We start from the raw sequence: 6,282 nt of genomic DNA on the forward strand, positions 1-6,282 counted from the left end.
CATTGAATGATTTAATGAAACAGAAATTGTATTAAAGGAAACGGGAAAAGAGTGAAAAAAAGTTCAAAGATACCAATAAATTAGAGATCAGGGAATGTCTAACAAGTTTTTGGCGAGTGATCAAACTTAGCCAGCACTACGCCAAAAATTACAGATTTAGACGGCCACTAATCTTTCCCGTCTTTCGCTAATTTACATGTTTATTTTTTGAAGGAAATAACAGACACTCCTTATGTTTTTCTTGCGTGTTTTTTATTACTTTTGCCTAGTCATTTGGATTTTACCCCAAACCTGACGTCCCATAAGTCGTCGATACGACAGCGCAAGGCACACAAAAGAGATGGGATTGATCACTCTTCATTAATAAGGGTTATTACTGGTCTTTTGAACTACTACTAGCCGCTGGCTAATGCTAACACATAAAGGGAAGAAAAGACGTAATCAAGAAGAAAAACCTAGTAGCATAAAAATCTGCCTCAACAAGACGGTTTCGTCTAATATTCGTCGTCGTCGTCACCATAATCGTCATGATAATCATAAGCTCCATCATCCTAAGGTATTTCTAATGAAGGACGAAGGCCTTTACTAGCAACATCAATTATCGCTGTTTTGAGTCCATAGACCCTGTGCTAAGCCTGCAAATTGCCTCAAATTGCGTCGCGACGCGTAATGCTATATCGTCATCCCCTGCGTCGCACTTTTCCTTGGCACCGTTCTTTTACTACGATGCACCAGCAATCATCTGCTTTATACGTACATTGCATGGCTTGCCCACACAATAACAGTTCTCAAAATTACAAATATAACTTCTCGAATAGCAGCTAACAGCAACAAACCACAATTAGGCATCGCAGAAATTATTTCCCAACTCTGAAAATTTGTATGCAGTCTAACAGTGATTCTCAGTGTTTAAATCGAGCAACTGCCTATGCAACTGCCTATGCAACTGCCTATGCAACTGCCTATGCAACTGCCTTTGCTCGGAAGCCATTCGGTGCGTGTAGCTTCTGTTTCCTGACCATCAATTATTGTCTCTCTCTGTTCATAAAATCTGCGTCAAATTTTACGGTGGCCACAGGCATACGCTTAACCGTCACCCTTAGCCAGCAGTCTTCAAAAATTTTCCTTTCTCGCAGTTTGGCCGGCGACAAAAAAACAGCCAAAGCTCGAGCAGTCATTCAAGAGCACAAGTATGCGTTATGAGCATCCAATGAACACTCTTTGAAGAAAAGCCGTCGTAACACCTCGCGTCTACCATAAAACTCGGTTTGTAGATTCCCAGATAGCAGATATTAGGCTCATATTTATAAGTCAAGGCAGTGTCACCATGCTCCCATTTGCTGGTAAGCCACAATTCGCGGGCAATAAAGCATTAGCAGGTGATGGATCGAGATATCACGCATGCTGACTTAGCAACCAAGGCGGATTAGCGGGGCTCTCTGAAGCTTGTTGCGTTGCTTGTGACCAGGACCAACATAATCAGGTCATAGTGGCCATTAATCTTCAAATATGGCTTAAAATTACCCCAAGGGGCATTTGCTCTGCTGAATAACCTCCTCCGCAGTTTTCAAGATGCACGAGCGGGCTGCTTGTAGAGAGTTGTTGTACCATACGAGCGGCCCTTTTTCGAGGACCACGCCCCGGCCTGAGCTCTCGTCAACCTGCAATCTGCGGATGACTGAACAGTGTGTGTTGCTCAAGGCCTAGAGGCGGAATGAGTTTCTGTCGAAGGCAGATGTAGTGTACCGCGTTCTGGACATAAATAGGGGGAGCTCTGTCGCGTGACTGCTGTACTCGGTTTTTATTTCCTAAGCACGCAGCTCTCATGTTTTGGCCACTACGTCTGACTGCCACGCGAACGCCGTGCTCGGGCAATCTCGTTGATGAGAGGCGCAGATGGCAGCACGCTAAAAAGCGATCAGACTCTCAATCTTGCGTCTTGTGCTTGCGGACGGTGCAGTGAATGATGAGCATGCATGTACGCCTTAGTCCAGTGTTTGGATGTGCAGGTCACCTCAAGGAAAATATTCAGCCTATACGAATAATCAATAAGCGAATTTTACATACTGTATTAAAGGTAGCAGTTACATACCGTTTTCACATTGTTCTTTCCTGTGTGTCATATATCAATGGAATAAGCTACCCGAAGCCACAGTATCTGCTTCCAATAACACGTTCGTCACATTGTTAAACGTTCACCGACATACGTTAAAAGCTACACTCCTGACTACGTTACTTGCTTGCTTGTTTAAATGGTCGTTCACGCAATGCAGTGTTCGAATTTTTTTTTCTTTTTACTGTTTAATGCTATAACTTACTTGTCCATGTAACAAACTTGTAAAATGAAACATGTCCCAAACTAAACTGCTGCCTGTATGGGCGAGTGTATAAGAATGAGCAAATGAAATGCGCGAGCTCGTAAGTGTTTCACGTGAAGGGGCGCCGTTAATCCGGCCAGCCTGTCAACGAGTGTTCAGTGATTTCAGCACTCGTATGACTCCCAGTTTTTCATTTAAAACCTTGTACTGGTGAACGAGTTGGCATGGTGCCACGTACACTGAAGCGGAAAAGACCACGCTAGACAATACGTTTTTATTATTATTATTATTATTATTATTATTATTATTATTATTATTATTATTATTATTATTATTATTATTATTATTATTATTATTATTATTATTATTATTACTTTGTTCACCTTGAAATCGCTGCTTTCTCATGGGTGTACATAATCGCGAACATTGATTAACAGGTTGCCATATTTCTGATTAGTGAATTTAGAAGTAGGCGCTTTATATATGATGAGAACGTCAGGCCGTTTCATAAATTTATTTACTTAATTGTAGCCTGAATGAGGAGCTTACAATGGAGCATACAATGCATACAAACAACTTTTTTGTGTGGATTTAGAATGTTTCAGTGATTACATTTGGGTTGCGTTATGTAAGCAGTTGTACACATTTGAATGCTACTGTTACTGATAATTGTGATTTGTCACGGTATTCAGTGTGATCTATTAGAATGTATTCTGCGTTCATGCACGCAGACTGTCTTAGCGTGTACATTAATTGAGTCTTGTAAATAGTTCCACGCCTAGCGTGATCTTTGAGGCCACACTCAAGCTACTTGTGCAGCCTTTAGCCCAAAATTACCATTCGGTGTTTTACTTTAATATAAAACCTGACTTGAGTTGATTTGATTATCCGATCTGTCATCAGACTTTCACTAGGATGCATGTCTTCCTGGTTTGTGATGATCCTTTTATGCCCTGTATGTACTCTCACGCTACAGAACTTACCAGCGACGCCCGCAGGAACGTGAATGGTTCTTCCGGCTTTCATTTCCGATAGCTCAGGGATCCCGGTGCAGGGCAAATGATGTCAATATACGGCGGTTTTTCCACGATCGCTCCCATCAGACGCGGCCCCGGGACGCTGCGTAATGCGTATCATTTCTGAGCACTACTTCCACAGTTATGCTATCACGTCTACTCCAACCGAAAATGGGCCAGTGCACTTGTCCTGATTTCAAAATTTGTTCACCTCGGTACATCTTGCTGCGTCTTTGAAACTAAGCCTTAATCGATCTGGCCATGCCGGCTTGAGGAGTTGTGTTTGCTTACAGTGGTGTTTCGGTTTCGGACGGTGCGCCGTATGTCGGAACACCCTTTAGGATACGCAGTGCTCTTCTCTGGATTATTGATGCAATAGCGATAGTGGCTATGCTAGACTGAGCCCCAGCGATTGATCTCCCATCCTCTGTGACGCTATTCATAATGCAGCACCATATGTATCCTCCAGGTACTTAGTATTTACACTAATACGCAGCACCATATGTACCCTCCAGGTACTGAGTATTTACACTAATACGTTGCTAAGATAGAGTCTAATCTAGCATCCACTCTTTCTCGCACAAGCGTCTTTTATGTTAAACCGCAATACGATTAACCGACACAAACGCACAGGTTTACAGAATTAGGCTCGCGCACGTCCGCGTGCGCGCGTCCACGCAAGCCTCGGTAACGTTCTCATGTTTCCCGCGATTTCATTTCCTGTCATGCCAATTTTTAAGAATTCTTAACTCATTTTAAAACAGCGCCAAAAAACACGGACAAGGGAGAACACGGGCAGCGCTCGTCCCGTGTTCTCCCTCGTCCGTGTTTTTTGGCGCTGTCTTAAAATGAATGATCCGTACCAACTAGCTCGCACCCAAACCTTTCTGAGTAAAGAATTGTTAAATTTGAAAACCATCCTGGGTCGCGCACATTGCGGCGAGAGTTAACGAGAATGTCGAGGTACCGCGGTGCCCCTATGGGGAAGCCCTTGAGACAACTTCAACTTCTCTATTCAAACGCATGTAAGACGTAGAAATGCTTGTACGAGACAAACTCTGGACAGATATGTAGGAAATGTGTTGGTTTCTGAAATAAAGGCTAGTTCTAGTGACTCTATAAAGCAGAATTCTGATTTAGGTGTGGAATATGTTTACAAAAAAAATTTTTAAACAAGCGCATCGGCCAACTTTAGTATATGCACTCATAGTCTACGTACTATATATATACATATATATAAGCATATCATAAGAAGCCAACAAACAATAACACCAAGGACAACATAGGGAAATTACTTGTACTTACTAACTGAATTAAAGAAATGATAAGTTAATGAAGATGAATGAAAAAAACAACTGGCCGCAGGTGGGGAATGAACCCACGTCTTCGCATTACGCGTGCGATGCTCTCACCATTGAGCTACCGCGGCGCCGTTTTTCATCCACTTTCTGGGGTGTTTATGTCTTACAACTTGAATTAACCCTGGGAGTGTTAGCCAGCACCACCACTCACAAACCATAGGGCGGATGTGGAACATCCTTTCTGCCGCAGGCGTCACGAAGCACGTGATGTTTTTGGGTGATGGCGACTGGTCAATAAACCCACATATGCTACCTGAAGGCATCATTGTTGCCGGATTCGAGCCCTCGTTATGTAGTGAACGAGAAAAAAGGGAACCGAGGGGCCCGACTTTTAATAAGCATATCATAAGAAGCCAACAAACAATAACACCAAGGACAACATAGGGGAAATTACTTGTACTTACTAACTGAATTAAAGGAATGATAAGTTAATGAAAATGAAAATGAATGACAAATGGATATGTGTGTGTGTGTGTGTGTGTGTGTGTGTGTGTGTGTGTGTGTGTGTGTGTGTGTGTGTGTGTGTGTGTGTGCGTGTGTGTGTGTGTGTGTGTGTGTGTGTGTGTGTGTGTGTGTGTGTGTGTGTGTGTGTGTGTGTGTGTGTGTGTGTGTGTGTGTGTGTGTGTGTGTGTGTGTGTGTGTGTGTGTGTGTGTGTGTGTGTGTGTGTGTGTGTGTGCGTGCGTGCGTGCGTGCGCGCGCGAAGGAAAGGCAGGTTGGTCAACCAAGATCTCGCCCGGTTGGCTACCGTACATGTGGAGATGGAAAAAGGGGGACAGAAAACAAGGAGGAGGAAGGAGGAGGAGAGTCATTATGCGCGCGCCCGCATACGCATGGTCAGTCACGTCTATGTTCACTCACGAAGACGTTTTACTCACAAGCACTCGTCTTGCACGGTTGTCTTGAAAAAGTGCATTAACGCTTTGGTGACCTTCAGCATACACCGGGCTAAGCCTGGTTAACCTCCCTGCTTTTCCCTTATGACTTCTCTCTCTCTCTCTTTCAGAATACCAGAGTTCTACGGCCAAGGTCACAGGATCTTAGTTTCTGATAATGGTTCGTCCTCTAAGCGGCAAATACTGATACGCTGAACACGTCATAGTTTACGTGAAATTGTTACAATGCTGACGAGGGTTTCGCATAAGTTCAACTCGCAAATTAGTGGTATGCTTCAATACATCAATTTTATCCACCTTATATGTATGATTAGGCACACATAGTTATGATAACCTTTTTTATTGATGCATTACAAAATTTTAACCTTGATTTTATAAACTTGACGGCCTCAAAAAAAAAAAAAAAACCTTTGCTTGCTACAGTCAGTACAATTACCTTTTACTTTTAAATCCAACCAATCTCATCTGAGAAAAACGATTTCTTCGGTCCCCTTTATTTAGATAGGAGCTCCTGAGCTAAAGCTTTCCCTTAAGGTGAAGGGACCCAGTGAAACAGGTCAATCAATGTCTCATCCAAACATGCGAGATACAAGTGCATCACGGTGGTCAAAATCTTATCGACTTCTATCGCAATATACCACTAGCGTGCCGATACCTGCTAACGCCCTCGAGGCTTCCTTCTCTGACAAATTC

General features: G+C 43.0%; 1 non-coding gene across 1 annotated transcript; it reads right to left on the minus strand.

The window, feature by feature from the left end:
- Window positions 1–4,691: 4,691 nt before the first annotated feature.
- Window positions 4,692–4,763, minus strand: Trnat-cgu (transfer RNA threonine (anticodon CGU)). Its single transcript has one exon. It is a non-coding gene; the product is annotated as a tRNA-Thr (tRNA).
- Between the last annotated feature and the right edge of the window lie 1,519 nt (window positions 4,764–6,282).

Source organism: Dermacentor silvarum, chromosome 7 (genome assembly GCF_013339745.2).
Source record: "Dermacentor silvarum isolate Dsil-2018 chromosome 7, BIME_Dsil_1.4, whole genome shotgun sequence".
NCBI lineage: Eukaryota > Metazoa > Arthropoda > Arachnida > Ixodida > Ixodidae > Dermacentor > Dermacentor silvarum.